Raw genomic sequence first — 18153 nt, 5'->3', positions numbered from 1 at the left:
CACTTTCAGTACAGGCAAAGCAAAATGAAATAAGATGAAATAACTCACTGTAGCTGTAACTGCCCTTTATTTGCCAGATATTGCTCTGAATTCCTGTTCTTCCTCTACCTCCTCCCTGACATCTTACTTCGTACAAGAAGCTGTGAAGTAGATAAGAGAATGCACTATGAGTCTGAATCCAGTACCAGTAATTTGCTGCCTGAATAACCTAGAGAAAGTGCTTCAGCTTCTCTGTGCCTCAGTTGCCCCATCAATATAATGGAGATAATAGTATTTTATACTTTATTACAGACTTTCTCAATCTTGGCACTATTGACACTTGGAGCCAGACAATTATTTGTTTTTGGGGAGCTGTCATGTGCATTGTAATTTGTTTAGCAGTATCCCTGGTGCCTATTCACTGGGTGTCAATAGCACTTATCCACCCACCCCCAGTCATGTCAACCAAAAAAGCCTCCAGAAATTGCCAAATATCTGGGGTGGAGGGAAGGAGAAATCACCCTTGACTTGGAACCACTGGCTAATTGGATTCTTAGGAAAATTAACCAAGTTAATATTATATGTTGTAAATCATTTAGAAGAGTGTCTGGCACATCAGAAGAGCTTGCTAAATGTTGGTTATTATTGCCATGTCTCTGTCCATGTCCCAGACCATTCCTTCTCACACATTCCACACCCATTGATATGGTTTGGCCATGTCCCCACTCAAATTCCACCTTGAATTGTAATCATCCCTGCATATCAAGGGCCGGACCAGGTGGAGATAATTGAATCATGGGGACAGTTTCCACCATACTGTTCTCATGGTAGTGAAGAAGTCTCATGAGATCTGATGGTTTTATAAAGGGGAGTTCCCCTGACCAAGCTCTTTGCCTGCCACCATGGAAGACAGGCACCTTTGCTTCTCCTTTGTCTTCCCCCACGATTGTGAGGTCTCCCCAGTCATGTGAAATTGTGAATCCACTAAACCTCTTTCCTTTATAAATTACCCAGTTTAGTGTATGTCTTTATTAGCAGCATGAGAACAGGCTAATACACCCATATTTATGGCAGACATTGCTAATCAATGATAACTGTTCCTGACACCCTTGGGAATGATCCGTAAATCCTTCTCAACACAGTGGCCATCTTTTAAGATCTGGGTGCTCTTTGGGAATTCTTCGAGACCCAGGAGCTGAACCTGACACCAAGAAGCAGCTCCAGCCACTTACTTTATTCCTACCTCAGGATAGCCCTATGAAGTCTCTATGCCCACTTAGCAGCTGAAGAAACTGAACCTTAGCAAGGCTTGGCCTAAGGTCATGTGGTTACTAAATGACAGCACCAAATGTAAACCCCAAAGCCCATTTTTTGGCTGTCCCCAAAGCTAGATATCAAATCCACAAGAGTCTGACTTGACAGCTCATATTCTTAAGGATAACTCTGGTAGTTAATGCAGGATTCTCCAGTTGGGCTGCACTGGTGAACCACCTCTCCAAGGAAAAGGTAAAAGCCCTAATGTGTAGTGTTTGCCAATTCCCACAGTGTAAATACTCTCACTATAGCCGATTTGAAATTAGGGATGATTTTAAAACTGACTCACAAAGTTCCTAATGATGTAACAATTGGTTCTTGAAGGCTGGTGCGAGCAGTTTCCAGTGCATCAGAGTGGCTTCCAGTCCATTTGGGAACAAGGCAGTGGATCAGTAAATAAGTAAATCCCAGGAAATCTTAAGACAGCAAAAGCAACAGATGAACTAGCTAAGGCAAAGACTACTTCACTTTCCATCCCTAAAGTTTGCTGGACATGCACACAAAAACCCACGTTTGGATTTGAATTCTACAGCTGTGCTGACATAACCTAACACAGTAAACTGTAGATACAATGTCCAGAAAATTAGTTCAAGCTGACATTAACTTTATAGCCTCACTAATTGCCCATGAGTTCTTTTTCGAAAAAAAAAAATCCTCCCTCCTTAGGCTGATTGTTTCTAGCAAACAACTCAGGAATAAATATTAGCAGCAGAATGGAGAGTCTGGACTGATGTAGGATTTGCAGACGATTTCCCCTCCAGAGACACACTGCAAGATGTGCTTCAATTAGCCACTGTAGCTCCAGGCCAGCACAGGCAGCATCGGGGATCCATCTCAGTGGGCTATGTGAAAGATGTGTAGCTCTTATGTGATTAGTGTAGAAGTTCTACGCTTAGTTAACGTAATGAGCATTAACTGTGTGCTCTTTCTGCTCCTAAGCAAACGAAGGCTTTTCTCTTTCTCTGCAACACAGTTCCCCAACCAGAAAGCAAAAATGAATGATTCCACCTTGTCCCTGTCAGGCAGCTTTTCTTCCACCGTGGTGCACCCCCAAAAGCTCTGTCAACACTCAAGTAAACATGCTCGACCGTTTTGCCATCTCTAATGCTGGGCAGAAATACATCTGAGCAGCTTTTGTGACCCAGGTTGCATTCTGGAAAGTGAAGATGGCTTCCCTGGAAGACGTTTCTAGAAAGCCTAGGGCTTAATGCCAAAACACCACCATTTCCCATAAGGTCATCAGACTGGCTTAGTTTTGTACAATGGCCACAGCTGTCAGCTTCAATAAAATATAACAAATAAGAGAAGAAATACCAAAGAGAGAGAACAAATCAGGCACCAAGAGGATTCACTGGAGTTTAATATTCTGAATGCAAATGATACTTAGTTTTTTTATAGATTCTGCCACTAGGTCTTCATCAAAGAATTCTCCAAGACATGGATGATGTATAGATTACATAAAAGCAGCCAGGAAGAGGGGTAAGAACATGGATTTTAGAGTCAGATACAAGCCTGGGTTCAAATTCTGCCATGTGCATGCTCTATGTCCTTGAAAAGTTACTTAAACTCCCTATGCCTCAATTTCCTGATCTGTAAGATGGAGACAGTAATATTAACTTCATAAGGTTCCTGTAACTAGACACACAAAACAATAAGAGTGGATGTTTCTAGCCCAGCTGGAGGCACGTAGTGAGTACACTCCACTAGGGATTAGAAAATCACCTGATTTTCTAATTAGGGATTAATCTTTTAAATAAAAAAGGGATTCATTCGAAGATACAGGAGTCTGGAGACAGACTTTCCTTTTGTTCCATTCTAATGACTTTAGGATGTCTCTAATCATCTTCACTATTCTTTCTGTCTGTAGTAGTTTATGGCCCTGATAAGGACCTAGTTTGCTTCCTGGTTTGTAAAAGACTTTTTTAAAATGGGATCTTCAAAACCAGATGCTTCTGCTGGCCCCAGAAGAACAGAAACCATTAGGAATGGTTCTGTCCACCATGGATGACATAAAGAAAATATAACTCTGTTGAGAATGACCCCAAATCCTCCCCATGTTGTGCTTATATAGGGAAGTGGCTTCTAAATCCATGTAAGCCTGACTCGAAATGTTCTTTAAGACATTATCTAAGCTATCACGAGGCTCTCTGCAGAGACTCAATGAGGATATTAAAGCTCTCAAGGGTATCGTGAAACTGCTTTGTCTCAGCCTTTTCAAAGTTTCTAGGGAACCCTTGGAGGACAACTCTATAGAAAGGAAAGGTACTGGCATATCAAAGTCTGAGAGGTGGCAACCTTACATCTCATGAGCCTCGTATTTATTATCTTACTCTCATCATTTCTGGTTTCTAATCAATTAATTTATGTGAAATCTCCCCTATAAAGCTTTGTCAAGAACCACTCCTTAGCTCTTCTTGCTGGGATGCTGAGGATGGAGTGGTTGTAGGTCTGGTTCCAGGCACTGACAGTGGCTAGGATTAGAAACCTCTCTAGGCTGGTTCACCTTGGCCCCATGACAGGGCTTTGGGGAAAATGATGCATAAGGAAAAATATAAGAGCTACGTATCCAGAGATGTAGGATTGGAAGCCCGTGGAGCTAGAGGCCATTATCCTTAGCAAACTAATGCAGGAACAGAAAACCAAATACCACATGTTCTCACTTCTAAGTGGGAAGTGAATGATGAGAATGCATGGACACATAAAGGGGAACAACCCACACCAGAACCTACCAAAGAGGGAAGAGGAGGAGGAGGGAAGAGGATCAGGAAGAAGAACTAAGGGCTACTAGGCTTAATACCTGGGTGATGGAATAATCTGTACAAGAAAAAACCCATGACACAAGTTTACCTATGTAACAAACCTGCACATGTACCCCTGGACTTGAAATAAGAATTAAAAATAAATAAATAAAGACTAACTAACATACAAGATTGGAAGCCCAGGTCTATGAGGCCATGAGAAGACCGTCACTAACTGTGACCCTAGAAGACTCTTCCTTTCCCCCTGTATTAGCCAGGACTCTCCAGGGAAACAAAACCAATACAATACCGAGAGATATAAAAGGAGATTTATTATGGGAATTGTCTCACACAATTATGGAAGCCAAGAAGTCCCACGATCGTCCATCTGCAACCTAGAAAATTCAGTCCAAGTCTGAAGGCCCAAGAACCAGGAGGGGGCTGCTGGTGTAAGTCTGAGTCTGAAGGCCCAAGAACCAGGCTCTGATGTCCAAGAGTGGGAGAAGAGGGATGTCCCAGCTCAAGAAGAGAGAGAATTCACCCTTCCTCTGCCTTTTTGCTCTATCCGGACCCTCAGTGGACTGAATGGTGCTCATCACATCATTCAAGGCGAGTGTTCTTTCCTCAGTTTACTGATTCAAATGCTAACCTCTTGCAGAAACACCCTCTGGGACATACCCAGAAATAGTGTTTTACCAGCTATGTAGGCATCCCTTAGCACAGTGAACTGACACACAAAATTAACCACCACACACTCTCTGCATTGACCCTTTGTAAATCTCATCCCAGAGAAATAAAAACATGGAGAGATACAGTATCTTACATAAAATATTTTTTAATCATCATGTAAAGGCCAGAGATGACCTGATCACTGTTATTTAAAGAGTGGAAACATGAATATGGAATGAAATTCACATGAGAGGAAGATGTTAGTTTGACACTGGAGAGAAGAATATAACAAAGTGGTCCAAGAGAGAATTTAGGGTTTATGTACCTATTAATTCATGCAAAAAAAAAAATATTCACTGAGTACCAGCCATGTGTCAGACACCATTTTGGATGCTGGGGACATACCAGTGAGTGAAAACGAGTGTATTTCCATGGTCCCACTCTCCTTCCTTTCTCTCTTTTTTCCTTCCTTCCTTAATCAAAACATTAGTGTTTACTAGTGCCAAGAACTGAGCAGGATACTGAGGCTCCAGAAAATAGTAAACAAATAGATGAACAATTGCTAAGCAGTATGAAAAATAGCTAACCTGTGGGGAATGAGAGATCAAAGACTACACATTGGGTGCAGTATATACTCTTCGGGTGATGGGTGTACCACAGTCTCAGCAACCACCACTAAAGAACTTATACATGTAACCAAACACTACCTGTTTCCCAAAAACCTACTGAAAAAAAAAAAAAAAAAAACCTAAAATAAATAAATACCACGGGAAAAAAAAAAAAAGAAAATAGCTAACCTGTATAGAGTACTTTCTATCGGCCAAACACCCTGGATGAAGTCAATGAACGTCAATGAATCCTCACAACAAATCCTATTTGTTTTTAGACCGATTATCTCTATCTCACAGATGAGGAAGCTGAGGCTTGGACAGTCTAGGGAACTTATAAGATCACGGAGCGAGGAACTAGTGGAACCAGACATCAAACCCACAGTCTGATTTGAAGTTCATATTCTTAAACATGACTTTGGATGGTTAAAGCATGTATATTCTATAGTGGAAGTGTGCTGGTAAACCACCTCTCTGAGAAAGAAAAAAATAAAGGACGAATTTGTAACATTTTCCAATGCCTTTGGTGTAAATATTCCCACTGTGGTCAGTTTGAAGTTACCAATGGTATAACAACTAATTCACAAAATATCTGAAAATTTAGTAATTGGTTTTGCAAACTGGTGTAAGTCAGGCTTCAGCACATGACTAAGTACCAATTGTTGGTGGATACAGAGAAGAAACCCACCTAACTCACCTTTAGGAGTTTTGTTGTAGAATTCAAGATGAATGAGCCATAAACTCCTTTCCCATAGGCCCCTGGAATAGCCTATTTCCCCTGACCCTCGCTGAGCCCGCCCCATTTTTAGAACTGGTTGTTCAGCATTTCCTGGGATTCTCTAAAACGCAATATCCTTCCAACAGTATCCTTCCAACAAATTACTTCTTGCCTAAGCTGAGTCAAAATGAGCTTTGTTATTGAAAAGCAAAAGATTCTTAGTAACTAATGCAGAGGGACGTCTCCATCAGAATCAGGAAAATATTATTCAGCGGAGCAGTAGCAACATGTTGATGTCAACTAAATGCAGCTTCGATAGATAGACATGCTCTTCTGAAAATTCAGGGAGCTGTACTCCCAGAACAATAGAAATTGTCACTCTACCAAAGGGAAGTCTAGCAACAACATCCCTGGGTGCACTTAAGCATGTATTTATACACCATTAGCTACTTGGCAGAGTGACTGAGGTTAGAAAAGCTGGGGGCAATGGAAGAGATCAGTGATGACGATGAATTATCCGTGAAATTATAACAGAAGCCCCTAATAAAATGTAATTCAATTTTAAGGGGAAAAGACTTACAAACAACATTTTAGAAATTCAGCTAGAGAGTAAAGCCATAAATAAGTACCTTTTCTGAGGTCTACCTGAACTTGCAGTCACTTGGATATGAGCCTGAATCTCAGCTCTTTCCTAGCTCTGTGACCTTAAGCAAGTACCAGCCATGTATCAGATACATCTTGAAGCTAGATTTAGGCTCCTCTTGTGTAACCTGAGATAAATAATTCAGGGTGACTCTGAGAAATAAATGTAGAATGTGCGGATCCTATAGTGGCATCCTGGCCCATCATTAATATTCAAAAGATGATAGTTAATGTTGAAACTGTCCCTATATATTGCATAAAAGTCTATCAGTAAAGAAGAAAGGGAGAAAAGCAAAAATAAACCAAGTTTGCAGCACATGCAGCTTTCATCATTAGGTCAGCTTGCTCGCTCATAGCTGTTTGGTGTCTATTGTTTTAGAATCATGCAGACCCTCTTATAAGATTATAGTTCCCCTTAACTGCTCAGAGATAATAACTTGAACATTATAAAACATTCAGTTTTTCAATTGAGATATTCTTTTAGGTCCTGCATATCAGTGAAACTACTGACATCATCTGGTCTGGAGACCCCCATGAGAAACTGACTCATCAAGAAATGCAGTTTCCAAGTCCTGATGATTTCATCCTCCTTACCCCAACCAACCAATGACCCAAATTTCCAGCCCCTTGCCCTCCATGATCCCTTTAAAAACCCTAGCCCAGAACTCCTTGGGGAGATGGATTTCAGAGTCTCCTCCAATTTCCTCACTCAGTGCCTTTCTCTGCTGTAAACCCTGCTGTGTCACTGTATTGGTCGGTTAAAATGCAGTGAACATATGCATCTGTTGGTCCTATAGCAATATTGTCAACAGTCACGATGATGACAGTGATCATAATTACAGCTCAAGTCTTGCCCCATCTAGAACCTCTTCCTGACATCTCTATCCCTGATCAGTTTTTTTACCCTTTGGGGATAACTCTGATATAGTTCTCATTAATTATCTGTATCTATAGTTATCTATAATTATCTCATCAATTATCTATAGTTAAGTAGATAATCACCTGTTTTACTCGAGTAAGAACTGTGTTTCAATTAGCTTCTGTGTTTCATGTAACAGCAAAAGTACAAGATTTGAAGTGCAATTGTATTTCAGAGAAGTTTGATCATTTTCTTAAGGTTACATAGCTTATAACTGTCAGAGTTCGCTAAGCTAAAAAATAGGTCTGTGCTACTCCACAGCCCAAGCATTTTACTTCTACGTCACCTCTCCTCCCTAGTAGGTTCTTATCTGTTCATTAAGCTTAGTGCTATGCTCTTGGGACCCACTCGTTGTTGTAGTTGTTCTCGTTGTTATTGTTACCAATATTCTTGTTGTTGTGTTTCCAAATTCCATGTTGATCTGTGTGATAAGGGTCTTTCGATTGATCACAGCTCAAATCAATGTCAAGTACACACAGAGGTTGGATTCAGGATGGATTCTTGCCCTTCTCTGAGCCCTAGCATTATAGATTCAGTGTAGCAGGACTGGACTAGAAACTGTCTGGCAATGCCTAATCTGTTGCATTTGGCACCAAAGATGATGGTGGGTAAAACTCATGATGTCATCATCCTTGCTTGTTGCACCTGGTAAGGAATTAGAAGTCCCCTAGTGTTTGTGTCCAAGCTAATTTAGATTTGTTTTCCTTACTAAAACTCATGGAGGTTTGACTTACTCATATAATAGACGTACATGCCCGCCAGAGTCTCCTTGCAAATAAGGATTGCCGTAAAGGATACCTGGAAACACCGCTGCTCCTCCAGGGTCTGTGTACTCTGAGCATTTTGCCTTCAACGTAGGCCTGGAGTCAAGGGCTCTTAATACAGGTTGCTAGGATTCTAGTTCTAGTTCTACAAACTGCAGGCTGTGTGAACTTGAAATAGGTAGTTAATCTCTCTGTGCCCTATTCCTTTATCTACATAATAAGGATTATACCCCCAAAATATAGCCTGTTGTAAGGAGTTAATGGGATGCCATGTGTAATATAGCTAACAGCCTTGACTCCCAGGCAGTCAATGCTCCCCTGAGCTCAGTTACCAGGAAGGACCAAGAAAAGTGTGCAACTCTGGTTGGCCTCTGTGAGGATAAAAGAAATTCAGATGACCTCAACCCTTCCATTTCTGCTTCGCTCCTTCACCTATCACACACCCCTGAAAATTTTCATGCTGCCATCTGCACACTCCGGGAAAAACACACATGCTCTGGAGTCAGAGTTCTGAATTCAGAGACCTGTGTCTCCAAAGACTGACTGTATCCCACTGCAAATTATTTCTTCCATTTCATCGTTTCCACAGTGTGAATGATAATGTAAACGAAATAAAACAAAAATGGCTTCTTGCACATGAAAATCACAGAATCCATGCTGTTATTTTCTCAGATATTTTAGTCTTACATAAAGGAAGGGTTGTTTTCTCTGTTGTTTTTGCAAGTCTTCTTTCTCCGTCTGTCTGTCTCTGCCTCTCTGTTTTTCTCTGTGTGCATGTCAACTATCTCAGACTCTTTCTACACACTTCTTTAAATTCTTTGTATTTTTCTCAGACTCTCCCATGTCTCACACTCTTTCTTTAAATCGCTGTCTTTATCTCTTTCTCTCTCTGCCTTTCTCTCTGTGTGTATGTGTGTGTCAATTCTCTCAACCTCTTTCTTTATCATTCTCTTACCCACTCTGTCTCTCAACCATAGTAATTTAAAGTGTATCCTCTAAATTCATTTGCCTGAAATTGCAGACTGGCTCCATACTTGAAGAAGCGTGTGAACTTGGGTAATTCATTTAGTCTTTCTGAGCTTGTTTTTACACTTTGAAAGTAAGACAAATAACAATGTTTCTGCTGCATAGGTTATCACAAAGAAGAAATAAAATAATGCAGCCAGAGCCCCCACTGTAATACCTGGCAAACAGCATGCATTTAACAAATATTCACTGTTCTGATTATCTGTTTCTCTTGTCTCCTTGATCCCTGTTTATCCTTGTGTCTATTTCAGGTGCATTCTCTTCCTTTCTCTTTCTCTGTTTTCTGGCTCTCTCCCTCTCCCCTTTCTTCCCTCCCTCCTTCTGTCTCCTCCTCCCTCTCTGAACAGAGATCCACTGTTGCTCCTTTCCTAAATTTGTTTAGCCACATCAATCTCTTGGTCAGGTGCAGATGTTAAGCTGCCCACACACAAAATAAAAAGCTACGCTTGTGGTGCCAAGGAAGTATGGGCGGCTTAGGAGCCCTTACCAAGTTGCTCGGGAGATGGCCCAGGGGTTCCGTGACGACAGGGCCAGCGCTGGCAATGTTTTCCTATGCCATGGTAACCACCCGCTGTGCGTCACTGCAAGACAAACGGTGCCGCTCGGTAAGCAGAGAGATTAACCGCCTAGAACGTGGAGTATGAGCTCTTCAAAGGGAGCAGAATGTTCAACTGTAATTCATCTGAACTCCCATTTTTGACTCAAAACACAAATGCAGTTGCCAATAGAAGTCTATAAAGAATTAATTAGGGAACTTCACAAACAGTCAAAACTCATAAATTTATCACTGTCAAGAAGAATCATTTCCTCTGTCAGACGTGAAGTATGGTTGTCAGAAAACGGAAACAAAAAAGAAAAAACACTCAAAGAAGCAGCCCTGCTGTCTCATTTCTTTTCTCTAATTTGAAGAGAGAAGATAGTTTAGGGCTTGGAGGATTCAGAAACTGATAATGCTCCCAGACCCTAAGCTCCATGAGGCTAAGGGCAGCCATGTCTGCAGTGCTCGTTGCCAGAACTCCAGTCTGTAGCTTGGTGCCTGGTACAGAGAAGGAGTTGAAAATATTTATTGAATTGACTAAAATTTAAAAGGAGGTAGTGGGAAGGGATGAGATTGACGGTCCAGACTTCTGACATTAAATCTGGCTTCCCTCCAATGTTCTGTCCTACTTCCTGTGAAGCAGGAAGTGACACAGTGGCATCATTCCCCTTCCTGAGAATTCCTGACTATTCTGATCCCATTATTACTCTAACAACCCCAGTAATAAGAGCATGTCTTTGGAACATCAACAGGCCCAGCTCTATCCTAACTTCTATTAGTTTCAGCTTTTTAATGTGTAAAATGAAGCTAATTCTTTCATTGACGTCACACAATTTATGGAGATTAAGTGATAAATGCATTTGAAGATAGATATTAGCTACTAGTATCATTACTATAAGGAGTAAAGAGGACCATATTAGTTTGCTAGGGCTGCCATAACAAAATACCTCAGAGTGGGTGGCTTAAACAACTGAAAATTATTTTCCAACAGTTTTGGAGGCTGAAAGTCCAAGATCAAGGTGCCAGCAGTGTTGGTTTCATTAGGAGGCCTCTCTCCTTGGCTTGTGGATGACCATCTTCTTGCTGTATCCTCACATGATCTTTCCTCTGTGCACACACAACCCTGGTGTATCTCTGTGTCCAGATTTCCTCTTCTTATAAGGACGCTGGTCACATTGGATTAGAGCCCACCCTAACAGCCATGATATTAACTTAATCATCTCTTTAAAGACCCTATCTCCAAACAGTCACGTTCTGTGGTGCTGTGGGTTAGGGCTTCAACATATGAACTTTGGGGGGACAATACCCAGCCCATAGCAGGGACCTTTAGTATAATCATAATTCTCAATAGTTTAAGAGAAAAGAAAAATTTGTCTTCCGACTGGCACTGAACTGAGTTTACCCTTGTAAATCCGCAAGCTAAAAAATATTTTTCAAACCTGACCTGCCAGCATGCAAAGAGCCGGGAAGACCAGAGATCTAGGACTAATGCATGCAGCATAGGACCTCAGTCAAGGCTCTTGCCCTCTTTAGTCCTAATCTAGGAGGAATAGGTTGCACCATGGGGTCCCTAAGATTTCGTCTGCTATAATTCTAGCTATATGATTGCTCAGATGCTGAAAGGATCTGTAAAGGCTTATATAGAAAGTATGAGTTCATATAAAAAATAAGAGTGTTCCCACCTCTATATTGGAAGTTTAGCTTCTGGAGCTCTCCATTGTAGTAAGCATGTGGTAGAGGACACTAAACTTTGTGAGAAAAATGGGAAAAAGGTCAGGGGATCAAGGTTAGGAACAAACTCATGAAGGGCTGTATCATGGTAATGCCTCCTACTTGCCTGGCATCCAAAAGATGGGTCTTTCTTTACCAGAAAGAAAACCTAGCACAGAATCTTGACCACTCATGAAGTGCAGCAGATGTTGCAAATAATTCCCGTCAAAATGCATTTCAGCCTAATCAGGGTCCACCTCTGGGAGTCGTCCCTGGGAGTCTTTTCTCCAGCCTCTTGCCTCTTTCTCCTCTCCTTACCCTCATACCCTTGGTATTTTCTATTTCTCTGCCAGGGTCTTGCTCTATCAATGAAGGAACTCCTTACAGCCCTTGGCTCTGAACATCATCTCTGATTCCTTCTTCTGTTATAGGAAAAAGCTTCAAGCTGTTCACTTTCTTCAGGTGAGAGATGGCAGAGTGCGGTGGTTAAGACAGGCATTCTGGAGCCAGTCTTACTAGTTTTGAATTCCTGATCTTCCACCGATCAGCTGTATCAGTTACTAGGAAAGTTACTGAACCTCTCTGTGCCTCCATTTGTGAATATCTGTGAAGTGGGAATTGCAATCGTTCCTCCCTGTTGGGGCTGTTATGAGGGTTAGATGAGCTAACATGTAAAAAGTGTGGGACAGTGCCGGTACATAGTAGGTGCACACATGTTAACTGCTTTTCCTGAGAGGTGAGCATTCATACTGGTGGCTGAGGTTGGGCAGAACAGTTTACTGGGGTGCACAAAGAAAATATCTGTTATCTTTACCTTTTTAATGTCTATTTTAATATGTGTTTTATAAGATACACAATGTATGAACACAATAGTAAGTGTTTACAACCTATAAATAAGTAAACACATATATTGTATGGAAGTGTTTGAAGAATTCTAATTCAGTGCACAACCAAAAGAGTTTAGAGGCCATTGTCTATAGCCAACCAACCCTTACCTTTTAAAAAAAATGTAACTTGCACAATAGTATTTTTCAGAACACACCCTTTTCTTAATACTGACTTCTTCTCTGAGTATAAGGTAGTTGTCACTGTTCTACTAATGAAACCTTAGTCTCTTTATGCTGTCTTACGAAAGACTGCCAGTCCGCCAAGAATAGAGAAGGCAATTTCATCCAGCTGCTATACATTTTTACACTCACCTAAACACAACAATAAAGACAGCATCGAAAGACAGAAGGAAAGAATACCAGGGACCGTCGGCACCTAATAAATCAGTAATTATAGCTACTGTACAGCTCATAACTCATTTCCATTTGCTGTCTCTTATTCATTAGTCCTCACTTCGAAAATCCTGGTTTTCCATGATATATGTGGCATTTCATTTTCAGTTTCTTTCACCGTGCATTTTCAAGGAGGGCTGCATTTCTCTATGTGTACCTTTTTAAAATTATCATGCCCGCTGCATTTCTGATTTTAGATATTGACTTCCAACTCTTGGGACCCACTGTGGTTGGAGACATTCAGTGAAATCTGGATACTTGCATTGGAAATAACTGTAGGCAACCTTGTTTCAACCTTTTTGGTGTCACTAAGAGGAATTTCTTCAGTCCCATTGGCAATACCCAGAATTTTGTAATCTCAACTTTCTCCATATAAGTTTGTACCAAAGACACCTGCGTCTTAAACATCTGCCTTTCCTATACTGACTAGAATTGTCTGAAAATAAAGGATGGCTCGCTGTGCTGGGAATAGGTAATGAGTTTCCTACCTCTAACGCAGCACTTCTCAACTTTAGTATATTGACACTTGGGACTAGATAATTCCTTGCCGTGAGGGGTCACCCTGTGCGTTGTGGGGTGTTTAGCAGCATCCCTGGTCTCAACCTACCAGATGCCAATAGCAACTCTCCCTGGGCCGTGACAAACAAAAATGCCTCCAGATATCACCACGTGTCTCCTGAGGGGCAAAATCATCTCTGGTTGTGAATCCTGTTTCAGAAGTAGTCAAGAAGAAGAACAATACCCCCTTCAAGGGGGCGTTGCAGCAGGAAGATTCCTGTGCTGGGTGAGAACTTGAACCAGATTTTAAACTCCATGGAAATTCTATAGTGCTACAATAGCACAAAATAGTTTTTAAGTCGGTGGTGGTGATGGGGTGAAGTAGAGAGAGGAATGGGGAGGGAATGGGGGAAATTTAGAATCTGGGTCGATGGACTTGGGATCCACTCCGAGATCATGTGAGAGTGTTCCCACTCTCTCTCTCTCCCTCCCAAAGCCAATCCCTGCAGGGGGTCAGCAGATGAAGGAGGAGAGGTGAGATGCTCACTCAGGAGTTAGGAGATTTATGCCAACAGATGATGCTTTCAGAATGTGGTGAGTCTTCCAAGTTTGTTTTCCAGACAAAGTCTCACTCTGTCACCCAGGTTAAGTGCAGTGGCACAATCTTAGCTCACTGCAACCTCTGCCTCCCGGTTCAAGCTATTCTCATGCCTTGGTCTCCCAAGTAGCTAGGATGACAGGTGCCCTCCCACCACATCCAGCTAATTTTTGTGTTTTTAGTAGAGACAGGGTTTCACCATGTTGACCAGACTGGTCTCCAACTCCTGACCTCAACTGATCCACCCACCTCGGCCTCCCAAAGTGCTGGGATTACAGGAATGAGCCACCGCACCCAGGCGAGCCTTCCAAGTTTTACACCGTATCTCCAGCAGCTCTGTGCTTCCACGTCCCTAAGTACCAAGAGTAACCTCCTTGCTGCAGTGCTCAAGGGATCTCAGGAGATGTGGAAAAGGGGGAATGCCATAGCATCACCGTATTTCTTCCCTGAGACCCCCACAACCAGCACAATCCTCATGGACATTCACATTCCATGATCAAGGGTGCAGAGTGACACACTTCATCATTTTCATGTGAAATGATTTGCAGTCTCAGAGGCACAGACTGACTGCAAAGCTATCACAAACCCCTCCTGATTTATTTCTCTTATTATTAAATAACCATCTCACTGGAGCCTGGGGACTTGGGGTTTTTTTAGGCCAGCCCCCAGCTCTGAAATTGACACAGCCTAGATAATTAGAACTGGCCTTAAGGGCCTCATTCCGCCTACCTCCCCAAAAAGTTTGCCATTGGATTTCTTGACCTTCCCATCTGAACAGCACTTGTGTTTAGCTAGGCCATATTTCAATTTAATTGTCTTGCCCATGACACACTGACTATCTCACATGCTGGAAACAGAATGAATTAGAAGAAGTTTCCTGTTCTGCCTCATGGAGTCTTTTCTTTCCCTTATGCTATGTTTAGCCTTTGTGTGGGCACTTGGCTGATGCCAGATACAACTTATTGCTTTAATTCCTGTTTTGATGAGACACTCTCTTTGCTGAGGGTGAAGCTCAAGGGTGAAAGAACTTGCTGAGATATTTCTTCCGTCATCTACCTCATCTCCTGTGGACTGGTAAAGCTTCTTCCATTTGGGAAAAGAGAGTGTCTTCTTTCAAACACAGAGGAAGTATACTTTATTGGAAGGATTACATTAAAGGAATTCATTGGAAGAATTGCAGATAAAGGAATTCTGGCTGCCTGTCCTGCAGTTGTGCTTTCTACTTAAGCAACATCTCCTGCACACCTGCTGAGTACCACATTTCGTGCCAGGCAAGGGTGACACAGCTGTGGCTAAGTCACAGTCCCTGGCCTTGAGGAATTTGAGAGCCTAGTGTGGAAGCAAACTGGTAAATAGGTATTAAAATATGACGTGGTAATAAGAACAAAAGCAATGAAAGGCAAGCAGCTCTTGTTTTCTGGGGCACTATGTGTCAAGTTCTATGGTAAAATAGAAGGAATGGAGTCCAGGCTCTGAAGCCAAACTGCCCCAGTTTGAATACCATCGTGGACACTTAGTAGTGATGTAAACTTGGAGAAGTCACTTTCTCACTTCTGGCTTGTAGATGTGGTGTTTTGAACCAGTCATGTACCCTCTCTGAGCCTTAATTTTTTCATCTGTAGAATGGGAGCAATTGTACTCCTTACCTGTTAAGACTGTATTCAGGATAAAATGAAATAAGATGTATAACGCAATAAATGCTCCACAAAGGGTTGCTGTTACTATCTCTATAATCCACAAGGCCAGTCGTATTATTCTCATTTTAAAGATCAAGAAAATAAGGCTCAGATACATTGTATGAGTTGCCCAAGATTTTACGTTTATTAAGTGGCAATCCTACCATTTGAACCCGGGTCTGTATGATGCCACAGCCAGGGTTTGAACTAGAGTTCAGTAGGAAGAAACTAATGTTTTTGAGGATCATAAGGACAGAGAATTTGAGGGGACAGCTTGAGCCTCTATCCTGGGTCCTATGACGTGAAGACAAGAAGAGTTCCCAGGGCTGCAAGAAGAGACCATAGCATCTCTACTCTGTTACTCTTCTTCCTCTCTGCTCCCTTAGTCTCTATTCCTCTGTGTCATCATGAATCTCTGTTTCAACTTCTCCACTTGAATGTCTAATTCAACTTCTAATTAAATTCATTCAATTTCTCCACTTCAATATCTAAATGGCATCTCAGTGTTAAGATATCCAAACCCAGACTCAGGAAATCTAACCTCCCTCCCATGCTGCTTCTCCCCCAGCTCCTCTCCATCCTGGTTCATGGCACCATCATCTCTCAACCAGTTAACCAAAAGCTCTCAAGCTATCTTGATTCCTCTTTTCCTCGTTAGCAAAACTCAGCAATCCCACCTTCAAACCAGTGACTGACTCTATTCACAGCTCTCCACCTCCTCCACCACTCTCCTGGCCCAAGACATCACCCTGTCTCAACTGGACGACTGCTGGAGCCTCCTTAGGGGTCTTCCTGTCTCCCTCTTGCCCCTCCACAGTGCATTCCATGCAATATCAAAGTGAGCTTTTGAAAACAGAACTTATGCACTCTGCATCAGCCCATGTGATCTCCTTCTGTTCCTTTTTCACCATCAAGTATTTAGCCTCAAATGTTCTCTTTTTGATTTTTAGGTGTCGGTTTCCTTCTCATCATTGGATCTCAACTTAAAAATCACAAACTTTGAGACAACTTGACCATTCAGTCTCCCTCTGACTCGTCTTCTGTTTTTATTCTTGCGTAGCAAGAATTATCAACAACCAATATTTTTTCTGTTTTTGCTTCTCCCAACTAGACTGTAAGTGTCGTGGGAAGAGAGCCCTTGTCTATTTTGTTTATGTATCTTCCGTATCTTGAACACAATCTGGCACACAACAGGGTCTCGTACATAATAGGTACTCAATAAATATTTATATACTATAAATACATCAACGAGTGTCTTCCTTCCACCCTCCTTTCTGTCCCTCCTATCTCTAGCTTCTCACCTCTTAAATTTATTATTCAGAATAAGAATAGAAGACATATAATGTCTCATGCTTAGTCATTTGTAAACGGTAAGTAAAACCCTAGAACTCCCAAATTGTAATGAAGAATTCTAAATTGTAAAATGTGACATGTGGATGGTTCCTCTGAAATGTTTACCAGCCTCCCAAAAATGGCTCCTTATCTTCATGAATACAAATGAAGAAGGATCGCTCAACGATTACCTTCAAAGAAGCAGCAGCCTGTCTGTAATCACCGTCGGATTCTCTCTGCTCAGGCTCTGATGCGCACCCCTAAATTCATTTCATTAGTTTTAATTATCCCCGCCATGAGCAGGCAAAGACTTTAGAGCTATTTTAGAAATGGAATTAGCAACCTTATAGACTGGATAGCTTTCTCCAAGGTGTTTAGCTGTAATTGTCCTCGTGTTGAGTAGAAACAGAAGTAGCATCAGCTTATCCATTTGCTGAATTTATATTGCATTTTGGGGAAGATGCTGTTTGATGACTTTTTTCATTTGTCTGGATTCATTAACATCAAATCTACCAAGACTGACCTAGCCCTGGCTGAACCGTTGCTACTTTCCTACTTTTTCCTATGACATAATTCCAAGTTGAGCCACATTTCTCTCTCTCTTTCACACATACACACACCCTCACTAGCAGCAGCAGCAGCAGCAGCAGCAAATCATGCCATAAAACTCTCTCTCTCACACACACATGCACACACACATACACTCATGCACACAAACATATTCACACAAAACAACAACCACATAACTCAACCTAATCACTTCTTGCCATTGCCACCATAATAATGTAATATAAGCCATTGTCATCTTTTATCCGGACCACTGTGACAACCTCCTTCTGGGCTCTGTGTTTCTGCTCTGCTCCCTGCCCCCTTTCTCCCCATCGGGCCTCCATTCAGCGGCTAACATGCTGCTAATAAAAGAAAATTCGAATCACATCCCCCCAGTGCTCAGAGCCCCCCGCCTGTCCCTCTTCACATGTGGATTAAGTTTTCACCACGTCCAACCCTAACTGAACCCTAACAGGGCCCTAACTGATCTGGCTCCTGCCACTTTTCCGACATTGCCTTAAATTACTCACTCCACTCCAGCCATCTTGCCTCCCGGACATATCTGGAACCCGCCAACCCCACTCCTGCCTCAGCA

Source organism: Rhinopithecus bieti, unplaced genomic scaffold, assembly GCF_001698545.2.
Source record: "Rhinopithecus bieti isolate Rb0 unplaced genomic scaffold, ASM169854v2 scaffold_8226, whole genome shotgun sequence".
NCBI classification, from domain to species: Eukaryota; Metazoa; Chordata; class Mammalia; order Primates; family Cercopithecidae; genus Rhinopithecus; species Rhinopithecus bieti.
The sequence above is the reverse complement of the archived record's forward strand: the minus strand, read 5'-3'. Positions refer to the sequence as shown.